Source organism: Grus americana, chromosome 1, assembly GCF_028858705.1.
Source record: "Grus americana isolate bGruAme1 chromosome 1, bGruAme1.mat, whole genome shotgun sequence".
Lineage (NCBI taxonomy): Eukaryota > Metazoa > Chordata > Aves > Gruiformes > Gruidae > Grus > Grus americana.
The window spans coordinates 4,231,689-4,258,875 of record NC_072852.1 but is presented as its reverse complement, the minus strand read 5'-3'; the positions used below and the strand labels follow the sequence as shown (position 1 = coordinate 4,258,875).

Sequence of the window (27,187 nt, the reverse complement as noted above, 5' to 3'; positions counted from 1 at the left end):
GCGTTGTTTCTGCAGACCAGAGCTCTCCTGTGCATCTGCTAATGAAATGATGATGTTTCCAACAGCAACAGCGACGCAGAGCTGCACAGGTGAAGGAAGCAGCAAGGAGGAGCGCAGGAATCCCCTGCGGCAGCGGGAAAAGCCTGGACAGATGTGTGCAAGCTCTCCTTCGGAGCCATCCAGGCATCGGTCTGTGGTGACTCACCATCCCTCCTGCCCCCAAGTCCTTCTCAACTCCCTCCTACTCAACCCCACACCCCCAGGGGCCTTCCAAGGTCTTGGCTCACTGGTGCCGTGCTCATCTCCTCTGCTCCTGTCCTACACTTGGGATATATCCTTTCCATGTTCACAAGCCACCGGCTAATGAAGCCAAAAAAATCCTCCACGGTGCCAGCCTGGGACATCACCATCCCACTGCTTTCCTCTGCCAAAGCCAAACGCGACCTCCTGAGGCTAGAGGGTATTTTCAGACGTGGGACACAGGATGTGGTCACCCAAAGCCTGCCTGGAGAGAGAACTCTGCGGGCAGAAATGAAAGGTGGATGAGCTGGGAGCTACCACTTGGAGGGAGCCCAGGACACATCGTGTCCTTGTGTGAATGGATACAGACATGCTTGGGGCAGCCGAGAGCACAAAGCGTTCAGCACAGCCGGTCCGCCAAAACTCCCAGGGGCTTGGTAACATCTGATGAGGAAGACTGTAGCATCCCCCTCAGGGTTTTCCTGGCATTTCACCAAGTCCCACAAGTACGAGCTATTCCCAACGCAGTAAATACACATCAGTACAGCAGGCAGCACTGCTCAGCCCTGCTTCCCTCTGCCTTCCCATCCCTCCCGCGGGTCTGGTCTCTCCTCTACACGCAGTTCTTCCATAGCCGCCTCTGCTAAAGCGACGACGGACCCAATTCTTGGGCACCAAGACCACTGTGGAAGTAATAATCAGGTTTTTCCATTAGAGATGCAGCTTCGTTGTGCTGTCCTCACTCCGTGATGTGGTCTGCAGAAGTCACGGAGGGTAGGAGAGGTGAAGAGATCTCCACATCACTCACGTGTACTTTAGGTTTAATGGTGTCCTGTTATTCCTTCGCAGACCTACGGCTTTTTACCTGCTGTGACCTTCCCTGACTCCTTGTTTACCTTGCAGAAAAAGGGAACGCTTATTGCGCAGAGTGGAGTTCAGCTACAGCTTTTCAGCCACCGATCAAAACACTTGAAACCTAAGAGCAGCGTTTGAATTTAAAAGTCATAATGAGAGTGCCCAACAGGCAGAAGTTGGAAGAGGGCAATAAACAAAGCCGGGGGGTGGAAGAAAACCAAGAACGGCATGAGAGGAATCTGCACTTTGAACAGAGAGTCCTGAATATCTTGCACCGGCTACTTCAAATTGAGCACCCAAAATTAACAGATTCTTTGACCTTTATTTCTCTGTGCTCCGGTTCCTTGTTTGTAAAGCAGAAATGACAACAGAGCCTCACCTAACAAACGATGTCATCGCAGCTATTGCTTCGGCCAAAGCACTTGGATGCTGCTGAGGTGAGCATAAAGAAGGGGAAAAAAAAACCTCACCACTATGTGGCCATTCACCAAGTGAGTATCAGCATCGCGTGCACTGAGCGGGGCAGTGTCCTGTGGAAAAAAATAACTTCCAATCATGTAATTAAGGACCGCACCACAGCGCATGCACCCACGGAGGTTATGTGGGCAGCCTGAAGACAGGCGTCTCCTAACTTTTAAACGCTTTTTCAACATTGTCACTTCTGATGTTATTTTGGAGTGATTTACGCATAGTACTGCTCTACTATATTAAGAGCGCGTCTATGTATCTTGCAAATAACTCTCTTCTGGGAGAGGAAAGCCTGGCATGTATTCACAAAGCAGTGAAGCTGTTTGCTCTGGTGTAAGGAGCTTCAGATTTTCGTGATCATCGCCAATGACATCATCACGTTACACAGACCTCACTGCTGATGTGCTATTTATTACATTGCGGTCTCTACAATAGCTGGCCTTGCTGCTGCACTAGGATGGAAGCGGAAGGTTAAAATCCACACGAGAGCGGCATGTCCTATTTGTGGAGCCTTGCTCCTTTAAACACATGTGGGAGGGAGGACTGGTAAATCCTTGGACACTTTTTCATCTTGCCTCAGCTGGGCTGGGCTTCGGGCTCAGTCTGTTGTCTGGTCCCTTGTCATAGCTGCTGTTATAATGATTCATCCATCTGGTTTTCTGGGAAAAGAAAATGAGCTAGGGAAATTTTTTTTTTTTTTTGGCTGCATCTCTCCTCAAACGATTACAACTTTGCACCCGCTGGAGTTGACGGAGGAGAAGGAGTTTTGCCCATCGTTTTTTGCATGCTGGAGCAGACAGAGGAGCACCAAGAAGCCCGTTCCTCAAAGCCAAACCATGACGGTGATGTCCTTAACTGTGTTTCCAAGAGCAAAAAGGATCTAATGTAACTCACCAGAAGATTCAGGCTGTTTTCAGCCGGTGCACTGGACAAAACCTCACGCTGATGCACTCCGGGAACACGTCTGCTCCTTCAGCTGGCTCTCCGCCTACCCGAGCTCTCCAGAAATGATGCGGGATGAATCGCAGTGAGAAGGCTTGGAAAGAAATCCAGGTGGAAAACATAGACATTGGAGGTCTTCTCACTGGGATTAAACAGCTGCTCTCATTTTATTGTAAATTAGGTAATAATATGGGAAAAAAAAATCTTAAGAGTTCATACTGGGTGATGTTTAGTCTCAGAGCAGAGTGCAACAAGAAGCTATGCTGGAGGTTTTCCTTGCTCGTTTGTATGTAAGGACCAGGACTCTTCTGGTGGAGACAATGTGCCCATCCAGCTGGTAACGGCAAGATAACCCACTTCTTGGGAAAGGAAAGTGGCAACGCAACCTCTCTTTGCCAGCAGCCCTTAAAAACACTGGTTTAAACAAGCCAACTCCACAGGATCTTTTCTACCTCTCTCCTTGCTCCAGGAACGCATCTGCCTTGGTCCAAGGTTGGTTAGACTGGGAAAGCAGCAGCTTGTCTGGGAGCAATCATTCCTCCATTCAGACACCTATTAATAAATTTCCATCAAATGGGTCGTGTATCAAAGTTCTACTCTTCCATGCTGCTATAGCAAACCTTCCTGTGACAAACTCCCCCCTTTTATACTGGCTTCGTATCTGTTAGAAGCACAGCGCACTCCTGAGAAAGCCAGATCCTCCTTGAACCCACCAGCACAGGAACTGCCCTCCTCGCTGGTCCACCATCCTTCCTCTCTCATCCCTCTTTTTTTTTCAGACCTAACACCTTCTTCGCCTCACCAGCCTTTACTCAAATCTGCCCGTTCCATGATTTCATCCGAGGTGGGTGGCGAGTTACTCTCCCCCGCGAGCAGCCTCTTCGCAGCGGCTCCCGGGATCCCTGCCAGCTCCTCTCCACCCACGGCCTCTCCCGTTGAAGCAAAACCACACAGCTCCCGCTGCTTCCCAGGCCAAAGGCGGCATCTCACATCTGGTGGGCTGGCTTGGGAAGAGGGAAGCCAAGGAGCACCTCGCTGGGGGTACGAGCCCCCAGCTATCCCCTTCTCCTAGCACCTTCCAGAGGCGGGCACCTCCGCCCTCCCTGCCCACCCCTGCACCCCAAGGGGTCCCCGGTTTCTTCCCAGGAGACAGCGATGGGTTATTGAAGTGACTTTTGAAGGCTCAAAGGGCACTGCAAACGCAAACTTAATTTAGAAAAACAGCTTTGCAGATTCAATACCAAATGAAAACTGGCCTGGTTTTGTTTTTCCAGAGTTAGTCTTATTCAAAAAAGCTTTTGCATGGATTTAAGCACTCCTAGCCCTTGCTAATGCAGGAACATCAGACAGTGGAGTCAACTGGTCCCACGGCTTCAGAGACTACGGAACTAAACGGCACACTGACAAGCGGATTTAATTCGGATTTTGAAATCTTACGTGTTAAAACAGAGTATTAAAAAGGAAAATAGAGCACAGGAGAGGTTCTCAAACCTCTTGGGTTCTTCCATCCGCTCTGATTTGCCATGGTTTTAAAAATTAATCTTTTGACTGTTCCTCCTGATGCCATTTCTGGGCTGGCAGCCTAATTCTGACGCCGGTGATTTATACGCTTTGCTCGGAACGCAGCACACAAGTACTTAGCTTTTTCACTCGCCCTTTCCAAACATTTTTAATGATCTGTTTCTTTAGATCTGTTTACATTTGGGAAATAAAAAGTAAACAACAACTCCATTATGAACCAAGACCACCCTAAAAATTCCACGACTGCTAGAAAACATCTCAATACAGCGACAAACGTAGCCATGCTCTGCTATGGCTGCTTATCCGTGGGAAGGCTGGTTTATAAATTATTCATGAGTGTCTTAAAATTCCCAGGCTAAGCTCAACTAAAAAGTGGGTTTTTTACACCATCGTTTCACTCAAAACTTCTCCAACTGGAATTTTGATTTGCACAGTGACATCTGCAAATTTACTTGCACTGAAGGTAATTTCTCTTTCCTTCATGAATGCTTCAGCTGTGATTTGAGTTCTCTCACTGGAAACGTAATGAAGAATTTTTACAAGACAGCTTATTTGAAAGCCTGGGAATCCGTGATAATTTCCATGAATTTCCTGAGAAATTTAAGTTTTCCCAGATGCGATTCTGAGCACGTTCTGATCTGGAAGGATTCTGGCACCTTTCAGCAGGCAACCCAATCAGCCCAAGCGATTTCTAGTAATGAAAAATGATTTGGGAGGCTATCAAGCCATTCTTCTCCCAATTTGTTCCACAGTAAGGACAGGCAAGACTAAAGATTAAATAATAGCAAAATCTAACAGAGAAAATCACTTTGTGCTCCTCTGGAGGCTATTAAAAGATTGGCCAACTCACCTGCGCTTACAGCTTTTACAACTGCCAATCTGTTTTAGAATTTTATCCAGCATGGTGGCATTTGAGTATCTTCCAAGTAAAATCATTAATTATAAATCAATCCTACTGGGTTTCATGTTAACGCCCCTGCATGCAGTAGTGTTACGATAGTACAAAAAGTAGCAGTATCTGAAGAAACGAGGAACTCAAATGCCTTACATTCCCTGGAGATGTCCATGCTCTGCACCGCCATGCATTGCTCGGAGAACCGTACCGTGGCTGGCTCCTCCAGACCGTGCTTGGACGCTGCTTCCCAACCATTTCATCCCCGGCTGTGCTGCTCCAAGGGAGTGCAAATGTCAGGCTTTACAGGCTGGCATCCAGCCAGAGATCCGTAGGGCTCGATACATTAATTGCTTTGGAAAGTAGAACCCAAGAAAATCTCTCCTCTGCAGCAATCACTAAACGCAAATCCTTGTGATGCCGAGGTTTGGCTCTCCTTTTTACAGCAAGTGGCCATTAAAAAGCTGTTCTCTGACCCCCCCCTCCAGGACTGAAGCCAAGTCACCTGCTGCCACAGCAGGTTCTCTGGAGAGAAAACCTGGAGACAGACCACGATGCTGAGATGGCAGCAGAGATAGAAGCTGCTCATAAGACGACTCCGAACACCCAGCAATCTGGGCGGCAGAGCACGCGGCCACACGTCTCACCATAGACTGTTGTAGGAAAGCAAGAGAAGGGTGAGAAAATCACAGGAAAAAAATGTGTTGCCTCTAATTTCAAGGAGTTGAACGGCAATAGCTCCTGAGCAAAGGTCTGTAACCACTATACTGACTGGTAGGCACATACAGAACATCCTCTTGCCTGCTCAACGGCAGAGGGGGGGAGGCTGCTCCAGCTTTTATGCCTGGAAGCCAAAAGCTCTGGACGTTTCAAGAGGAGATGCACCTGCAGTGTCTGATGGATGCTGCTGGAGAACAGAAGTCACCAGTCTGATGAACTTTGGCAGAAAACAGGACAGCTCTCTGTAGAGTACAGCTGTCTTGAATGACGTGTGCAGTGAAAACCTCACTCGTACATACCAGTTTAACTAAAGTTGCTTCACTGAATTTTGCTTCGCTGTCCTCATTGGATCTGATTTACTAGAGAAGGTATCTAGAAATTATAACACTATTTTTGTTAGGATTACCCAAACAAGTAAGAATTCACTCTCCTGGCATCTTTAAATTGCTGTGAGCTTTAATAGTCTGTTTTACAGCATAGCAAAGCTCTGCCAACATAAGCCTCTGCTGTTTCATCCTTAGCGAAGGTCCCAGCTGGACTCCGTGAGCCTGCAGTAAAAGCCATGCTACCCAGATTTATTCTACTTGTACCTCTGCTATTACAGCACTGGAAATGTGTGCTAAGGACATGACAACTCTCTCACAAGCAGGTTATTTTTGGCTACCAAGTCTCAAACTGGCTTGAAGAAATCAGGAAGCATCTTGTAGAATATCACAATTTTGTCTTATTTCCTGTTCACCTCTTTTACAAGCATTTTATGCCTGCATATTTCATCAATTAACGTAAGGATTAAGCTGCTGAAAATGATAGTTCTGACCCTCATTTTATTTGCTGTGAAAACAAAGCAGTTCTCCACCATCATCCCAAGCTCCCATTCAACGTGATCAAGGTATTTGTCCCCCAGATTCTCAATACACAATGGATTTCACAAACTACCTTATGTAGAAGCCAGACATTTTGAGATTATAATGCAAGATCACGAAAGTTTCAGACAAATTAATGTGACAACTGAAATTTAGGATCAGTGTAGTGAATTGGTTTAATGCCTCATTAATAGAAAAAGGGTACACTGCAAGACATTTCTGAAGTATTTTTGTATTAAAAATTTCTCACTATACATCATCCCTCTCTCAGCCCACCATCAAGCACCTTTTATGTTAGTCCAGAAGTGAGAGCTTGGGGGAAAGAGCAGCAGCTGACTTCCAGCGCTGTTTTTGGCTTGGTCCAACTGCTCATTTTATATGCTTCATAATTCCAGAAGACTGGCACCTAGGCAAACTTTGCTGACCATGAAACAATCTCCTTGCACATTACTTTTCAATTCCTGCAGGGTATCAAACAGAAGGATGGAGCAGACTTGCAAACCAATAGCTGAAGTTACATACTGCGGTACCTGATCAGCGTTTTGAGATGGGTGCAATTTTCGTATGCACTGTTTTGCATTTAAATCTGGCTGTGCGACAGGGAACACTGTCTTCTAGTAGCTTCACTTTTTTTAAAAAGGCCAAGAGCTGTGAGCAAATAGGATCAAAAAACCCCAAACCCATTACACATGCTTCTCTCTAGTTCATACATATGCATATTCTACAGTGCAATGTTTCTGTTTTCATGAAGCATTTTTCTTCTTTCCCACCTTCTTTCATTCTTTCACCCTTTCTTTCCCTGTTGCTGCATGAAAGATCCTACGAGGAACAGAACGCGACCCTGTAAGCACATGGGCACACCAGTAACACCAGTACTCTCCTCTGAAAAGCCTTCCATGAGATCCAAGCACTTGGCAGCTCCATTTTTTCTCACTATACGGTGCAGAGAAAATTACGACAGCTTAAAAACCTCTTACCTTTCAACAGAAATAATTAAAACTTTAATAATCTCCTTCAGCTGTTTTTGTGTGATCACTTTGTATTGCTTTGTCATTGATTCTTACCTTAAGATTAGTTTTTTTGTGCTAACAAGTTTCCTTTAACTGTAAAGCCATCTAGACATTTAGATCCTGCCTTGACAAGCACAGTACAAGCAGCTAAACTCCAAACAGATCGATCTGCTCAAGGACTTCGCACAAGAAATCATTTAAGCAACGGTCTGTTGCAGCTACTTAAGCAGTGGATATACTTAAAACATGCCGATTACTGGTAAGCCACGTTCTCAGAGTGCAATACTTAATTCTGTATAGCTTTTAACCTCGACAAGAACATCTGTCAACCCCCCCCCAAAATACGTATGTGGGCAGGTGTCAGCTCTCTGCATCATATTGCAAAAAAATATGCTGCTAGCCATCCTACATTTTCAATATTTTAATATTTTTATATTAATTTGAGGGCTAACCTAGAGTACTAAACACAGTACTACCTACTCCCCAGAGCTGAATCTAAAAAAGACACACAGATCGTGAGGGTGGATTTCACAAAATGGATGGAAGTGAGAGACTACAAAGAGGCCACGTCTCTTTTGGTTTGTGATTATCTGATCCTTTCTTAGTTAACCAGAAATAAAATTAACAAGAGCAAATACTGATGAAAAGACAGGAGCGGGGAAGAGAAAGATAAATTTGCTGCCAACAACGAGCCACGACCTTAGAAATGCCTCTAAATACTCAAAAGCTGCTCCAGTTGTTTACAGTCTGTAGCTATTTTTTAGCTTCCCCGTACAGAATAGTGGGGAAAGGCAGTATATTGCTGTTTCCACAAGTACATCTAGGAAAATATCCCTGCTGCAGGGCTGCCTTGCTGTAGGTTGGTGTTATTAGCTCCCAAAAAGCTGGATGTAGTGACAAGCTGGTTGAAGGATGATTTTCAGAAATTATCTTCACGGATAATGAGATCCTGCTGCAACTAGGGACACAACCCACACTTCAGCTCTCCATGTTGGGCCAGTTGTGTTTCTCTGAAGAGCTGAATTTTCAGAGAAAACTTCTTAGATATTATAACGTCCTTGGGAAGATGACTCAGGGTTTTTTTTTTTTTGTGGCTTACACTGTTAACAGTATAAGAGAGGAGAACGCAAAAAGCTCTCAGGCTGGCAATGAAATCTTTCACAAGATCTCGCTTTCAGCATGTCCGGAGTACAGTAATTGGAGATTGGAAGGCTTCCTGCTGCTGAGTTTTTATTTCCTCATACCACACGGCCAGATCATTAAGCCAACAGGGTTTGTTTTTTTCCTTTTATCTTAAGTCCATACTGATTATTCTCATTGGGAAAACTGTCTCCGTTTATCTTCACTCTCAGTACTGTATGTCTTTCCAAACCATTCTGAGTATCGTCTTCACACAGATGACCTAAATCGAGACCTTGTGTTACATATTCCTCCAGCTATATAACAGCACCTAACACCACTCGAGTTTAAACGTGTAGTATTTCTGCATTCAGCAACTGTGTTCACTAAAATAATACACTTCCCGGTTTTCGGTCCTAGATAATACCATTAAAGATTCCCTTTGGAGCCTCTTGTATAAAATTCACAAGGAGCAATTCCCCAATCACTATAACCGATTTCAAATGGTGCTAGAAAATATTATTGACTCTGAACACCAAAAGAAATCAGTCATCCTCTAAAGGGGTTACTGAGATCTGCAAGGATGAAGAGTGAAGTAGTGCACAGTATTTTACATTGGAGGATCCCAAAATACTTGTTAAGTGTTTATTAATTACCTCTATGGCATTATTTACTAAAAATGTTATAAATATTATTAAAATATTTAAGAAAACAATGACTTGGTGAAAATGGTCAAAATCAATCATTAGCTACACAAAACTTTTAATATGGTAAAGCCAATCTTAAAACACTTCAAGTTCTCCAAATTTCAGTAGACGCGTGGTCCAATTCTCACCGACGCTGGCCATTTCCATTAACTACAACTGGTATATCAGGCTACCAACTTGCAACCCGAACACTGCAAAGTCAAATCACACAAAATAAATAAGCATATTCAGATCTGCCAAACATGCCACAATGAAAAAGCAAGCACACAGCAGGGATGCAAACAGCATCCAGAACTTCCGGGGGCTTAAATTTAACATTATCTGCTTTAAATTCTATTGTGTGTCTTGCATGATACACGTGAGAGATATTTATAAGGGCAGTGAAGAACAAACAAAAACGTGTCTACGTAAGGCTGAAACAAGCTTCGAGTTGTAAAGAAAGTGGAGCAAATGAAGTTCCTTTCCTTATTCCTCACCATGTTGTACAAACTTGTTGTTTGTACTGGATTTACTAGCTGGAGCACTAACATCCGCGTCTTCAATGCTGTGTTGCAATTCTGTATTACACTTTTTTGCATTGTTTACGTCTGGTAAGCCCTTCTCTGTTTCCCAAGTTCTGGTTCACCACCTACAAATACTGTAAACATGCTGTTGCCCAGCAGTATTACAGCAGAGTTTCTGCCTTTGAAATCACCCATTACATTGCTCTCCCAAGGGTCATCTGGGCCACAGACTCTGTGGTCCCAGCCCACGGAGGGACTTTGTTTGGTGGTGGAGTTAATCGTAATGGCAGAAGCTTGCAAGGAACATCTTGACCTTCTCCTCCTTTCCACGGAGGCTTCCGAGGATCCATTTCACTGATGAAGGCAGGCATTCTTCCTCCAAGAACACTGATTTCAAATGGTGCTAGACAATGAATAGTTAAATCTAAACCACCATATGAAACCAGCTTCCTGAGGGAGCTTGTTTCTAGCTGGGATGATATTCCTGCAACAATAAATTGGAAATGCCACAAAAGAATACCTATCCATGGTGGTTTATTTTTCCTATTAAACAGTTGATGCTTTTTGCTTATTCTTACCCTTGATTTTGGTTTGAGTCACCAAGCGTTCATTTCTGTTCTCTATTATAGTGCTACCAACAGAGAGAGAATTGCTTGCAGCAGTGTGACTCTGAAGAATTTTCTTAGTCAAGCTTGGACAACACGTACAAGGGTTTAACCAGGAAAGGACAACATTCATCTTACTTTTGTTACTGTCTTCTGTTAACAAGTTTTGTCTGCTGAGGGCTGCCCACAGCATGACGACCACCAAACAATTCAGTGAGGAAAGCGCTGCTGCAAACTCCCTCTAGTGACAGCAAAAAAAATGCACGAAAGGTCTCCTGCGAGATGTTAACGCATCTTAACTGCAGCAGCAGAAGTACCGGTATGTGACAGAAGTTACATATTAATGCCTAGATGTTGAATATTCATTCAAAAGGTCATGCGGATAGTCTGAAAACCAGCCCACCTGTCTGCTAGCTCTCGCCGAGGTGGTATTTGCAACACTGAAGTGTGTGCCCAAACCTAGCGTTAAGGATTGCATTAATTACGGACTATTCAGATCTGGCACTTACCACCTGATCCAAGCACTACTTCTAAGAAGTCTGACACAGGGTTTTTTCCTGGAAGTCTGCTACTGAAGTGTGTTCTAGACAATTTATTCCCTTCAAACAGATGAATTTTTTTTTTTTTTTTTATAACCTGTCTGCAACTTCTCATCTCAGCTGGCAGAACAAACATATCCGATCACATCTGCAGAATAATGTCAAGCAAGTTTGAGTGTTTGCACAGACTACAAGGCTCAGCTATGTCATGGCGACACGTTCTGGGAAGTACTAGATAGGTACATCACAGTCTCTCAGCGAAAAATTAAAACAAATTACCCAAAGCAGCAGCACCAGCGCAACAGGCACAGCATGTTTCGATGGCAGGGCAGATGGGGTATGGGTGTAAACCAACACTGTTTTAAGGAAACCAACCAAACGGAGTAGGCTGGGCCTCTGAAAGCGGGCAGTTGCTTCAGTTACTGGAAGAGCTGTAACTATGCCAGGCCACATCAGCGTTGGATTTATTATGCAGCTTTTCTGTCCAGAAAGTGTCTGTATTAGAGCAGAGCAGGCAGGAAGCAGCTTGGCCAGGAGCAGGAGGACTGAGCTGTGCTCGTGCCCGTCTCCCGGAGCTCTGCCCTGAGTGCACGGCAGTCTGGGAATCTTCCCTGCAGGCGCGAGAAACGCTAATACCTTAGCACAGTTAAAATAAGGCAGTTTTAAAGTGTGCGCAGGATCGAACTGTTTCCCCACGGCATGAAAAAGCCTCAAACTTTGCCTTGCTGTAGCATATTCAATTCAAGAAGAGTGAAGCTTCTTACTTGTTCCCTCCTGCAGTATAATACACCCGGTGTGTGCTGTACCCGTCTCTGAAGTCCTGTGAAATCTGATTTTAGTCGATTACAACCATCACTTGAGATGAAACCATCTGTGATCTCCTGAGGACAGTCAAATATTCTCAAATTCCTCCTCTTCAGGGGGCAGGCAATCATGTCAAAAGCCTAACTAAATAATTACATCTGTTTCTAAGGTTTAATCACCTCCAGAGATGCATTCCTCTCTTCATTTACCACAATGACAACCAAAACGACTAGCTTAGACTAGAAACCTAGCTTCTAGACGGCTGAAGATAGAGGAGAGAAATCTCAAATTACTGTGGACAGTTCCCACGAGGGTATCTGTCAACAGCACAGCTAACACACTCCTCTCCAAGAACATTTTCATGAGCAAGTCCATCTATGAAACAAGAAAAGCATCAACACTTCACTACGATTATCTTCCCTAGACAAGGCATGGCTAAATTGTGCTATAGCATCTTTTCCTATACAGTTGCATTCATGACGTACATGGGATTTGAAGCTGAGGTCCAGTCGCGGGGCTCTGTCTTTACCATCAGCCCTAGAACGGGTGCAGACCACAGCACTGCCATCTGACTATCCAGAGAGCAAATTCTTCCATTTAATGTCATTTGCACTTTTGAAGAAAGCATCTTTCAAAACTTGTAATAACTCTGCATGTTTCTAAAACACAGATAATGAGAAACATTCTCGCATTAGGGCTGTAAAGTGTCATTTCTAAATTGGAAAAACAAATGCACTCCAGATAAAGAGCTATTGTACTTCTCTAATATGTCTTCTTCTAATTAGGTCCTGTAAGTTTTAAAACATTTTCAGATCTTGGACTATTCTGTCCTTCCTAGATTCAATGATGTGAAAAGCTGAGAGCAATTTTCTTGTTTGACTGGAAAGGAAGAAGAGAAACAGGGGATAATGTCTTTACATACCTACTTAGCAGAAAAGCAAGAGCTTGGGAAATAGGAAGAGCAAACCCGGAATTCACAGATTTACATAAAGAATTTAGATGGAAGAGTTTGTGATTACATTTTTGTTTCTGTAGTTACAAATGAACTCTGTTCTGTAATCTTTCAGAGAAAATTATGGGAAGGAAACATCAGTGCGGTAAGCCCTGATCTTAAATACTTCAAAATTCACGTGATTTTATTTGACGTCGACAGGATTACTTACACGAGTGAAATTTTGTCTGTGACTAAACCACTGCAAGATTAGAGTTTACGATGGTTTTGTTTTGCTGTGGAGTAATTCCAGTGATTTACTGCATCAGCTTTAGCTGCATTCAAACACCTTTCAGGTAAGCCTCTCTTTTCCAGAGATGAATTCCTGCGCTTAAGCACTCAGAATAACACGTGAACTATGATCCCATCTTTGACTGCAAATGACAACTGTGGGCACTTTATCACGTTAATCAGTGATAATCAGAGAGAACACATACCGGGAATAACATGAAAAGACTTCCAGCTGGACTGATGATACTGTACAGGAAACTCATAAAAAAAAAAGTCTTATTGCTTCCTTTCCATGCTCTGCCTTAACAGGAGCTGTGTAAATGGATTTTGTTAGAGCTTTACTTATGACAGCTTTACGATCCATCTATGACAGGCTGAAAGACCGAGTCAGCCTGTAATTTGCAGACAATAGCCTGTGAGTACGTTATGTCTGACAAACCGCTCAACTTATTGTAACTTTTTTAATTCCTTTTTTTTTTTTTAATAAAACGTGGAGCCGAAGGAAGATGACAGATTGACAACTCTGCAGAAAGCCTCTGTTCGCGGAACGGCTATAGCACGGGAAGCGATTGTGCGAACTTCCTACTTAATGCTTGGCCATGTATCTCATTTATGAGCTGCTGCAGATACCCTATGGCATGATGAAGATCGAGGAACTACTGAGAAATTCTCTGTCAGCTGAAAAACCAATTAATACTAACTGCGGTGAGGAAGAACTGCCTACCAAGATAGAAATTGAGACTGTGAAGACAGTTACAGATGTCTTTACGGGATTTTTTTTCCGGTCATTTTCAACTTGAACTTAAAACCACAGCTATTGGGGAAAAGCTGCTTCATCTTTTATTTTTCTGCACCATCAATCCCCCAGCGTTTTCACCACCAGCTTAATGAATTCCAACTATCAAGAGAGCTCATCCGCTATGTAATTTGTCTTTTTTTGTTCCCTTCACTAAACAAGCAGGAAAAATGTTTTTAATTTGCAAGGCTGAATAAATACCTACTGTGTTTGCCAAGACTTTATTGACATTCATGGCTGTCCACAAAGCTGACTGACTTCTCGCAGAGATCGTTTATCTCCTCAAGGAAAAAAGCCTGCCCAAGCAAGATGATGTTAATCTTTCTTAATAAAATAAAATAAAAAGAAAAGCAGCAGTTCAATAAATAATACTGTGGCTAGTGAAACCCCTTCATCCAGGATATAGTCCCAGAGCACATTTTCATTGAGAGCAAGATCACTCAACACTGGGACACCCTCCAGCGCTCAGTGCTGCCTCTGATGCTGCAATTCATGTCGCCTTCAGTTGTACCGGTACAACTGCTCACAGGCCACGCTGTAAACAAGTTCACTCAAATGATTCTAATTCAAAGAGAAAAAAAGTGTTTCTTTTCTTGACTGTGGTATTTGCAGTCATCTGGTTTTCCACACGGTCAGGAAAGAGATGGCACTGCATTGCTGCTGAGCTGGAAATGAATGGCTGGGGGTAGGCAGAAACTTATTAAGCTGGCACTAGCAAAAGACATGAACTGTGGAATTACACCTTGGATAGCATCAAATCCCATCTCCCTTGCTCAGCTGGTCATGAGGAGTTGAGATGAGTTTCAGCCTGCAATGAAACACAGTTCTTGAACTTTCACGAGAAAATCAATACACCAAACTTTGAGATTCTTACTCAAGTTTTACTAGGTTTTTATAAAAGATACAGCTTTCCCCATTGGCCTGCTGCCTGAATTCTTCCATTTAAATTTTTCTCACTGCACAATTTTATCTTAAAAATTGGCAATGTGCAAGAAACAAAGCCTCCGCATCTGGAATTTAATATGACCAGAAGGTCTGCGCTGGCTTGACAAACACGTAAGAAGGAAAAGCGTTGGGTCATCTGGGAGGAAATTACTGACGTGACAAACTGTCACTGTCAAAATTTCCTACCCTGATGACAATACTTCACTTATCTCCCTCACTTTCCTGTGCGTTCGTTAGCTGTACTGAAAAGAGCTTCCAAGTAAGCTGGTAATCTGGGGAACACTCCTCTGGAACAAGCAAACAGCCCTCAAATAAAGACCGGCATTTCATACTAGTGGCACATCCGTATCTCTTATGTGTGTACAATACATTTACCTTTTTAACTTCAGCAGCTTCTCAAAGCTTCTAACGGGAAAGGTCTGATGGCTACAAGGTATTTATGATACCAGCTGATACCATGGAGGGACACAGATGTGCTGTACCTCAGAAAACACAGCCTCCACCTTGTACAATTTTCTCCACGTATTTCTGGAACAATTCATTTTTGACAGGTTTGTCCTCCGAATCTGGAAGAAAAAAATACCAGAAGCTGTTTGAATTAGTCCTCTCTTTGTGTTGTTCTTCAAAGAGATAAATTAAAATGCAACTTAATAGTCATTCTTCTCTTCTTCCAGACTCTTATACAGGCTTTTAGCCAAGTTACTGCTCCTCAAAATCTGAACTTATGTGAGTGTATTTACAGTCAAAACAGGCAATCAAGGTTTACCACTAACCCCGTCGCTAGAATACAGGCATCATGTTCCCTATGAAAGGAGTAATTTTTGGTTAGAGCTTCAAAATTCATCGAAAGAAATCGCTGTGTCTGTTTCATACAGAAGTATGTCTGTAGGCACTCCTTGTAAGATATATCTAAATATATCTTTATATGCAACCTCCTGACAGACTGCCTTGAGCCCCAGTCCACCTACGCGCTGACTCCATGGCAGTGGTGTGCCCCCGTGCCACGGGGAAGTAATGCCTTGTGCAGGAGAGATCTGTGAATAGCAGGTGCCAGAGAATCACCTACTGCGTAGAGCAATATCCTTGACGTACAAGTTGTCTCAGATTTACTCTGAGTTCTGTTTTGAAACCTCTTCAGGCTGATTTTGGGGATTATTAGGAAACAGAAATCCTAAAAATACAAAAGCAGGCTTATCAAGCTGGGGGAAAAAAAACCAGTAAGATGTTTTTGCGACAAAGGCTTTAGTATATGAATTATGCATTACTGAAAACTGACTTCGATTTGTGTGAGAGGAGGGAGATTTCTGTGCATCCAAATTCAAGCACAATGGGCACAAGCTGCACTGAAGGGAATTCTATGCAGTCCTGTACAAACATTATCAATCTATCTCACTCTCCTCTCTGACTATTATTTTGCATTATTTGTGAGAATTTGAGGCAGGAAACAGTGAAATAACCCATTAACCCCTTGAAATCAATCAGTCATCACCAAATTCAGAAAGGGCTACTGAAACAGTAAGGAAGTAAGAATAGTCTGGTTTCAGCCTCGCCTCTATTTCTGTCCATGTTCCCACCCTGTGCCCATCACCATAGCAGCTCTTCTATCAAACAGCAATCTTTGGAGGCAACAGAGGCAGGAATACACTCCCCCCCCCCCCCAAAGGGCATCATGATTTGCTGGATAAAAGCAGCATATGTTATACTTTAGAACAACCATAATGAACAACGTAATTCCCTGTTGTTTTCTAAGGTATGTTAACGAAGGTACTGTAACAAAGTAGCCACCCACAACGAAACTCACTGTTGCTTGTCCATGTCTCTACATTATAAAAATATTTTTTCCATTCTCACTGCTGTCTTACATACACAAAAGTATCTCATTGGGATCTGGGGAGAAAACCGATGATCATTAGGGAAAAAAAAATGTAAGAATTCTTCAGCTTAAAATATTTCTTCTGACTTAAAGCTTTTGGAATCTGAAGAGCGATGAGCATCATTTTTAGAAACCACCCTGGCAACGTAGCTGTTATGTAAGTTTCAATAGAAGTGCTAATCCCAGCGCTGAACAGAAATGCCCCTGTCATGAAGCACTCAAAAACTACACCTACTGTTTATATTCTTGTGCCGTGCATTGTATTGCATCCACTCATGTCTTTACAAAGGGAGCTCTTAAAACCAGGCGCTTATAACTTTTTTGCCCCTCTGCTTATCTTCAGCACTAGATACATTTACATTGCTCATGAACGATCACGCTAGTTTGTTAAAGGATAAAAGGTGGCCTGGAAAGAATTGTTCTTAGGTATCTTTTTAAAATAACAATAAACACACATGAAAACGTTTATTTTTCTGTACCTTTTTTCTGGTATAATACAAACTCAAATTCTGACTGCTTTGGAAGACTCCAGGATTACTGAAGAGGAAGTGAAATTAAAATCATCACACAGAAAAAAAGACAGCAATTAAGAGGGATAGGAAATTCAATCAGATCCCTCCAAGTGTGATTGTTTTTAATCCCAGCTGAATTCCCACGCCTGACAGACTGCAGAGTGTCTTTTAGCTGAAGACAAATATTCTTTACTCCTCCTATCATGTATGACACTGCAAAAACCCCCCAAAACCCAAGCCAGAAATATTTTCAGAGCAAAATAAACCACCTTTGAACCCTTGTCTGTTATGCTGAAGAAGCAAAGTATCAGCAATCGAATTTTGAAAGATACCCACTTCCTACATACTCATGCTGCACAGCGACAAGCACAATATACGCCAGATATATTTACACTACATACTTCACAGCAGGAAACATCACCAATGCAGAGAGCATATTCTATCAATTTACTGGAAAGAGAAAGTGTTTACCTTTCAGTTTGTACATATTTATAAATAGGTTTTCCCCTCAAACAACATGTTCTTCCTTTGGCATATGCACAGTGCTCTCATGAGATCAGCACCTGGAATTTATAAAATGGTTTATTTAAATGCATGTTTGCATTTTCACTTTAGCTTCCCCTTGTAAGAGCAGAAAAAGGTCACATGGCTACGGTACATTTTCTGCAGTTTGGTTCCATTTTGGATCACCCTGTTTTATTAGAGAATGAAAGAGCGTTACAGAAACACAGCCGGTCCACACTTGCCACCGCTGCACAGGAGGCCACCGCAGCAGCTCCCGGGGCTGCTGCCAGGGTTTGCATCCCAGAGCCACGAGCTGTGCAGACCCTGCAGGAACTGCCCGCCTCCACTTCTGCACCTTTTCGGTTAGGCCAGGCTACATCACCTAATTAAAGAGCTTGTTTCATCTGGCTTGAAGAGAGAGGGACAACAGATTTACCTGAAGATTTTAAGGACGGATCAATGGCCTGTAAGTTGTGCTCAAGACTGGAAGAGCCAGGAGACGAGGGATCTTCACGCTGAGCAAGGATCAGCTGGATCGACTGGCATGGGAATTGATTACATCCGCCCGATCATGCACAGCTTTAAATATTTACTGATCCTTAATCCTGAACCCTTTTTACTACTCAGTTCATGTCTTTGACTACTGTTACAGGACAAAACACATCATCAGGATCAAAACAGACATTGTGCTTCAATAATAAACACTGATGCTGGCATATGCCATGAAAATTATAGAACTAATTAGAGGACCACAACATAATGCTCCACATATTAAACACAGCCAAGCAAGAGATGGAGAAAAGTGGCTGTTGGATTTTGAAAATAATTCTGCTTTGCAGAGTAGTTTTCGCTTTAATCTACTGCAGCTATTAAACGACTTCAGTCACATTAGAAAAATACGTCCCTATCTATCAGAAAAACGTGATGTACTATTTTGTTGCAACTTACTTGTGATATTATTAGTCTCCTCCCCATAACTGACTCCATGTTTTGAAGCTATAAATGAGGCCGGTATCTCATCATTTGAGCATTAAAACAAGGAAGGCTGAAATTCTGTTTCTAGTCTGGTTTTGAGACCCGAGAAACTCAGTTTGCATGGATTTTGAAGCTCTGTAGATATTTACCTTCCCACCGATTTCCAAGGGAGGCACTGTAAAGCTACTTGTTGTCCCGTCAAGGATCAAGACACACCAACCCAGGAGCTTCATATAAAACAGACTGAATGGAGTTTGGTTTCTAATTTACTACCTGAGGCAAGGAATAGTGAAGAGAGATAAAAAAAAGAGGAAGCGTGAGGAATAATGAGACAATAAAGCCTGATAACGAAGGCAGATTAACCACCTGATGGCCTTTCCACTCTGGGCATCACAGGAAGGTATAGCTTTAAAATAGAGGCTTAAATAAAAAGGTATTTTTGTGGCATTTACAGAGGGTTGGCATGGAAGAAAGCTCGTTTCTGTTGAAACTGTACTGAGCTGTAGCTGATTGCTATCAATTCACACGTGCACAAGTTGGGCAAACATCTCAGGAGAGAAATAAAATGATGCACAGAGATGTAGATCTGGAACTTGACTGCACATAGACAGTAGTCAAATGTATGTTTGCAGAGGAAATCTGGAAGACAGAAGATGCAGAACGTGCAGAGAGGATGTAATTGCGTACATTAAGAATATGATTAAGAAAGATCACAAAAAAACCCAGAATTACATTTCAGTCCATCCAGTCAGGATGGGACCTTAAGCTGGACACCACGATTAATGGTGTTGAATGTTTGACCAGGTAAAAAAAGGTAAGGATGAAGAACCAGTGCTAATATTTGGCTAAGACAAAGCAACTAGAAACGTCAAAGTTTCAAATGAATTCAAGAGGCAGATGTCAGCCTGGAAGTGGTGTAGGATGGAATCATGGAGGAGATCCCCAAATTGCGAATGAGTGGTGTAACTTCCTACTTCTAAAAACGTGGCCATTACTAGACTAAGAAAAATTAAAATGAAATCTTAATGATTTAGTGAAGAAGAGAGTTAGATCTTTATTCTGCCAGCATTCAAGTTCTCCTATTTGTAACAGACATGATTAATTCACCAATTAGTAAATTAGTTCAGTTAGTTCATGGTGTGTAATTAATTTATTCGACTCTTAACAGGCACATCCTAATGTCACTTTGTAATACTTTGCAAATTCAATTTATTAGACACGATGAGAAGAGGGGAACCTGACGGCAGAAATCAAAATTGTAACAAAGACAGACGCAAAACTTACTGAGATAAGGCACAACATAAATAGCAGTAAGCATCTGCCACCAAGGTCCGTTCCCCGCTCAGCAGTGCCGACTGTTCTGCATTAACCGCTTCGTGGTTAAAACAGGTCCAAGACGACACGTGCAGGAACGTGGCAGCTGCCAGCCCGTGATGGTGTCCCCACAACCGTTTCCCTGCAGACAGACTGGGTTTTCATTTTGTACTCCGCCTTTCAGTCCCTTGCAAATAGTTTCATCAAGAGATCTCTTTTTCAGGGAACTACTTTGGAATTCTTTGTGGTTTTAATACTGGCCAAGGAAATTCACACTGGATTATCCCCACAATTGTCTACTGTAGCAACTGTGAAGGGCAAAAGGATAAAACGGTCAAAGTGATGACTGGGATAATAAAGTATGTGCTGTGTAACGCCAGCTGCAAAGGTCTTGACAAAATAAGGCTTAAGACAAAAAGAGAAGAGTCTGTACATGTAAAATCTGGTAGTCATTTGGTGCAGTAGGTACATACATCTGCACACCAAAGTCCAAGGGTAATGCAGGAGGCAGGAGAAGAGCTCTGAACGGGTGTGGGATGGGGGTCTCAGGCAGCACGTGCAGAAATGCACACACACCAGTGCAAAGATGGGAGCAGCAGATACGACCTCTCTTAGCAGCTTCCTTTCGGCACACAGAGAAAACAGCAAAGGACACACACTTAGCCAAGAAGGGAAAAATCAGCTGAACCATGATAACATTAATAAACTACTATTAAGTCGTCATTAACAGGAATAAGCCAAAAAAAATTTTCTTGTATTGGCACAAAGCACACACAACTGACGCGTCAGGGAGCCAAGTCTTTCTGCTCAATGGGTGATGCAGCACTGAGCATCAAGACATTGCTGTCCCTGCAGACGGCTGCCGGACAAGTGCCCCTAACCACGAGACTGGGAGGCTGTAGGCATCAGCTACACGGCCCCATCTTTGTTCTGCCTAAAATTTGGCAGAATTTAGGTGCCTGGAGTCCAGAGTGATAAAACTCTTTACTCAGAAGCTGCTTGGTCATCAGCACATGCCATCTTAGAGCCTGGTATGACCTGCTGTTTGTGATTGAAGGTGTCCTGCTTGCAGCGAGGGAACCTGCTTCTCACTCAGACTCTGCTGCAATCCATTTAGACAAAACGTGGCCTAAACACCATGTAAGTCCCCTGAAAAAGCCCCAAACCCACCAAAATACATGCCAACACCAGAGCTCTTTCTGGAACAAGGCTGCACAGGAGCACTAGTGCTCACTACCTTCACTGGAGTCTGGACACGGAAGCACCCATCCAGCTTCGCACTGCCCTGGAAAACAGAAGCAGTACAGATCCAACATGCGAGGCTGAACACCTCTCTCCAATGGTCGTGCTGCTCCTGGTACCTGAACAGGCTTTTTGAGAGCTAACCTGAGCTTCCCTGCGCTCGCTGCCATGTATGCAGACCCTCCGAATGACTGATGCCCAAATCCCGGTCTAATCCATCACAAACAAGGTCGCTCTGAAGTGTCTCCCTCTATGCCGCTTATTTTGATTCCAAAATAATAATAATTACATCACATCCACATCTCTGTCATCTTCATAATACCAGAAGCGTTCCCCCAGCCGTTTCAGTCTCATTCTGTCCCAATCCCATTCTGCTGAAAACTGAGCTCTACTCTGTGATCCAACAGTTTTTTACAGCAGATGCAGGAAGCACTTCCTAATTCTGGCCCAGGCGGTGAGTTCTACACCCAAGGGCAAAAATCCAGCGTGGAGACATAAACTGGGCACCTATGGACTTTAAAAAATAAATTCAAAGCCAGTTTAGTACTGGATATTTCAAAAGAGAATGGGACACAACTAAGCATCTCTTTGATCTGAAGCTTAAATTACACAGTTTTCCTGTGCTGCTTCTGTTTTTCCATAGAAAACAGGTAATATTCTGGATTAAAGTTTGTGTATGGGGAAAAAAAAAAAAAAAGAATATTTAGAAGAGTTCTGGAAGTGCTTACAAGGATAGTAACACAGAGAGGAAACAAAATTGATTCAGAGGATAGATAGTACAGAACTGAAGTAAGACAAGGAATGACTGACTACGTTTGAGATACTGTAATTTAAGACAAACTGTAGCAGAACTGTTACAGTGGTTTGTTAATTCTATTACTAATCATTGCATCACACTTTACAGACTCCTTACGGATTTCCCTCCTAACAGCCTGTTTTATCTGCAGTTTTTGAAGAAAAAAAAAAAATTTACAGTAACTTATGCTATGATGGAGCAATTGTGTCAGGGGGTTGGTGAGGAATAGATTCACTTGCATTTCCAGACTGGAGCAGTCCTCTCTTTACTGTACTCTCCAAAACATCAAACTGCAACAGCACTCCTGCTTTCAAGGGCCATAAAAAGTTATATTAGGTTTCCAGTTACAATGAGGATAATGTGTATCCTGTATGGATGTGACAATATAGGCTAAAATAGCTAAAATAACTGAAGTAAATACACCAACTGCACTGTACAGACCTATAAGATAATGCAGACACAAAGCAGGAAGTCAGAAGTCTGTCAGACGTGGGAAAATGGATAATGAAACACTGAAAATTCATTTAAAGCTGTATAATTGAGCCCACGTAACAAATACTTCTTTTTCTTCTCCTTAAGTCCACCTCCCTCACGTCCAGTATCAGTATTTCTAATATATTGACTTGTACCATTGCCCGTGAGCACAAAAACCTTTCTTTAAATCTCATCTTTTTAGGAGGGGTCTAGTACTCCAGCCCCAGATATTTTCAGATGCAGGGGGAGGACTGGCTCCAATGCCCCAGCCAAACCAATCTTTTTACTCCCCAAATCCATAGTACTGCATCCTAAAAGAGAGATGCTTCTCCGAATCCCCGCCAGCGTGATCTGCTCTTTCAAACACCCTGTGGAGGAGATCTCCAACACACGGCAAGTCCTGGACAACTCCACCTCTGACCCTTCCTGTTAGGGACTCCTGAGCAATGGGCTTTATCTCCTTAATTCAGTGGTTTTTAGGAAACTACTTCTTCCTGCCAGTTTTTAAACCCAGAGGAATTTTCTAGATGTGCAGTGACAGTGCATGAGTAATAGCTCCCTCATTAAACTACCAGAGAGTCATAAAACAAAACAAATTGTTCAGCTTCCCAGTGTTTTTCCGATTTGCTTTCCCTTTCCAAGCCCTGTAGTGCTCACAAACATCCAAACTATCTAAGTGACGTCATTTATAGTCAGAATCCTTAAAGGAAACAACATGTCCTTTGCATGTTGCTCAACCCTCTGGTATTCTTGCAGTCATTTATTTTTGCCCCAGGGTAGTTTCAAGCCATTTTTCAAAATCAAGAGCTAGTTGTGCCCACGTGAGACGTATGCCTCCGAAGTGCACCATCAAAAGCTCGTCTGACATGAGAGAAGGAGCTTCACGACGTTTGCTGCTGCCTGGTAGTCCTCGGTACGTCTCGTCTTCATGGCAAATGCTCTCCGTGCCCACAGCCAAAAAGCAGGGTGGTGCAGTGCGGGAAGCCCTGAAGCTGTGAAAGACGAGAACAAACCCTGCTCTCCCACGGCATGACTTTGCATCTGCTGCCGCAGCAGCCACGCTCGCTGCTCCTCCTGCGCTTGAAAAACGGTCCTCTGTAGGGAAACAGGATATTCCGCCCAAACTTGGGAATACAGCTTGGCTTTACAATCGCCACGGGGCAGGCGTGTGTTAAGAAATCACTCTGTACCTCTTCATAGCAGAAGCAGGTGGCCGTGTTTCTGGAGTGCCTTTGATGTCGGTGGGTAACAGGTTCTTTATCCCATTTTGACATCCAGGAGTCAAACTATACAACATATAGTCCGATGATTCAAGGAATACTTTGAAAAGCCACAATTTCTACAGTATTTTGTGATAATGAGAGACAAGACTCAGCCTCCTGCGTTTCTATTCAGGATGAAGCAGCTCGTACTTGGTGCCGATAGAGACGTACAGATCTACCTGACCTGGTACCCACCATTTCAGGAACGAAATCCTCTGAACGTCTTTGTGCATTCACTGCCAGCACAGAGTATCTTGTACAGTAACTCAGATTTGGAGAACGTACACAGCAAAGATGAGAACAGTCCCACATTTTTAAAAACAGTAGGAAAAAAAAAAAACCCCACAACAAAGCAGAACAAGACACCAAACTCAGCCCCGGGAGATGAACAGGTTTGAGAATATTTGTATTTAACATACATTTTGGTTAAGACTGCAGAAACACTAACAAACTACCATAGTTTTCAGAACAATCCTTTTAAGGTGCACTTGTAATCCTCATTTTACAGACAGCAAAGGAATGACTGAATAAAGTCAGCATAAGGTCACCTGAGTTCAGTGTTTTTACCGAAAAATGTGGCTTGCTTGAGGAAAACTTCTGCTCCTTTTGCCTAAGCAAAATCTGGGAAGCTGCAGAACGAAAACCATTTCAGACAGCCCTAACATCTCACATCACTGAGATTCGAATTCTTTTAATGAGCAGCAGAAAGCAAAGGAGTGAGGTAAACTGAGAGCTCCAAACCATGGTTCCCAAAGTGGTGAGGAGACCCACTAAACATACCAAGCTCACTGACCTCACAGATTTCTCCAGGCCAGGGTTAGAAAACAAAGCAGCTGAACGCTTACTCCCTTGTAGAGGGAACTGCCGGCACTCTGCTCACTGTCTATCTCTAAGTCAATGGTTTTGATACTGAGGAAGAATCGGCAGCTTTGAATACACATCTGAGATAGACGAAATGTAAAGTGATTAAAGTCAGCGAGAGACTGCGCAAAAGTTGAGCAGCGACCCCAGCCCAGAGCCTCAACGATATTCAAGAGCCTCATGGCTAATGATTTCACTGCGAGTTAGGTATTCAAACACCTCTAAGGACATAGGTTGTCAGAATTTGTCTCTTTACGTTGCTGTATAATTGGCAACAAAGGTAGGAACAACTTGCTAGCTTGGCTTGTCACATCATCCTTATGAAAGAGTGCGGAGATACCGATGAGAAATGGGGATTTTTGTCAGGACTGAAATAGGTAGCAGACACAGTGGCAGATGGCACTGGATGAATTGAAATGGAATCGGAAAGTTCAGGGTATTTTACAGAAGGTTCATGTAAGACAAAACAAAGTAACAGCTTAAGAAATACAGAACAGTGAAGAGAGACAAGAAAGTACTCCTGTTGATCCTTCTCCTGACATACGGAGATGTTCAATGAACTAAACCAATTACAAATATTTAGGCAATTCAGATTACGGTCACAACCAAGTACTGATTGTTCCCAATACAATGGCACCTACACACACACAAACACGTAAAGCCACCACTGCCCCGCACGGTTTGCAGTCCAAAGGATGAGGAAATTTCTCTTTACATTTGTTCAAATGCAAAACACAAAGTGCGAACATCACAAGAATATGCCAAAGCCAAGACCTGTGAAGAATTAAAAAATCAAGTCTTTGGATAGATAATGAAAACATCCAAGATTATTACATTAGTTAGTACGAAAGAGTAGAAGTAAGCCCTCAAATCTTTGGTAATCGCCCTCTGTAAGGACTCCATCGCCTCTCCCCCAAGCCTTTGGTACTGGCTGCTGTTAGAGACGTTACCGGAGCAGACAGACCACAGGTCTGGGACTCTGCCAGTCCCCTGCTCCTAAGATAGGACTCATCTCTGTAGCTTAACATTTCAGAGACAAGCATGCTACTGAAGCAGAGTTTGGACAGCGTTTCCAAAGCGGCAGGGCCCACCAAGCCAGCTGATAGCTCCTCATTAAAAAAAGCAACCATAAACAAAAAAACAACCTCTTTTCCAGGCAGTGAATGACACTAGCATGAGACTGACAACTTTCAGGATGAGGTCACCTCCGTTTCCCTTCAGAAATGAAGCTAGCAAGTACAATTAACAATAATTAAAAACTCCTTTCACAAAGGGACACTATACTTTTATTATCTCTGCTGAAGTCTAATCAAAATCATCACAATGGGCTTGTTGATTATTTTTTTTAAAACCAAGACATGATAACAGACAGAAAGAAACTGGCAATTAAGAACAGAAACACAATTTCCTTAAGTGTTGTAGTATTTTTGCTCAAAATAGAAATTGTCCCCTACTTACCTAAGAGAGTAACTCACTGCTTATGAGTCAACTACAGCAAAACATAACCAAAAATCTAATTTACCAAAAAAAAAAAAATGCTTATTGGGTAAATAAATGTGCTCATGACACTGAAACTTCTATGGAAGTGTAAGCAATAAGCTGTAATCACATTCATGAAAAGTTATTGGCTTTGAGTCTAATGATTTTCTTCTGCACAGGGCTCCAGCTGCGTAGAAACACTGAGTTTCTTTGCATCCCAATTTACTATTACAAATTCTGAGATGTTCACTGCAAGAATGCGAACTGGCTTGTGTTTCAAACTATTTATTACTCATATTTGTTTCACCTTATGTGCCAGAAGAAAAAAAAAAAAAGTGGTCTAATCACTAGAGATCCAGTAGCATCTGGAGAGCATTTCAGCCCACCAAATACTAATGTCTACTGCTGGGTGAGCAGAAATCACTCTCTAGACTTCAATGACAAATTGCACCTCCAGAAATTACAACAGGAGCTTGGACACTTACACGACGATTTAGTTGCCTAAACACAAGGCCTAGGTCTCTTGTTATTTTAGGTGATGTTCAGGATCCTGCCTGGCCCACGTAAAACTCCCATAAAACTCGTGTTGTACCTGCCAGCCCTATTGGTATGTCCCAGATAACCTTAGGTATCTCAAAGGCACCAGACACCAATCAACTGAGTCCTATCCTTGTGCGCTTGCAGACATGTATGTGCACATATATTATGTTGTCTGGCCTTTCTATTAGAGCTAAATCCCACCCATGTATTCTGCTGCACATCTACAGAGTAATAATAGTAATTTTAAAAACCCTTTAAAATGTTTTTATTTTTGTTGTGGACGTTAAAGGCCCCAGTGCTCTTTATCAGGGAAGATATTTTGATATTGGTTTCTCTACCCATAAACAGACAGACTTGCCACATTAGATTTATCAGCAGAGCTTTAGGGTGCAGGTTAAACCTTGGCAATTGGCTTTCACCCAGAAACTTGAGTGCTTAAATCACTTCTCAAGTGTGATCACTTCTAAAAGATTTACTGTTATAACCCCAAAGTGACCCTGCTGCTACGCAGTACACGCTACGCACTTGAGTGCTGCCTACAGTGATCTGATCATGGGCGCACGGGTCCTCCTCTCCCAGTAGCAGAGATGAATGATTTTCTTGA

General features: G+C 42.9%; 1 long non-coding RNA gene across 2 annotated transcripts in view; it reads right to left on the bottom strand.

Annotated features, from left to right (window-relative positions):
- Window positions 1–10,378: 10,378 nt before the first annotated feature.
- Window positions 10,379–27,187, bottom strand: part of LOC129214499 (uncharacterized) — a 128,167-nt gene continuing 111,358 nt past the window's right edge. Inside the window, exons 5-6 of one of the 2 annotated variants that reach the window (XR_008579713.1) lie at window positions 15,127–15,317; window positions 10,379–12,447 (exon numbers count right to left, since the gene is read on the bottom strand). This is a non-coding gene — a long non-coding RNA (uncharacterized LOC129214499). Of the gene's footprint in view, window positions 12,448–12,589; window positions 14,615–15,126; window positions 15,318–27,187 lie in introns of those variants that run through there. The other variant, XR_008579711.1, reaches the window with a different exon arrangement.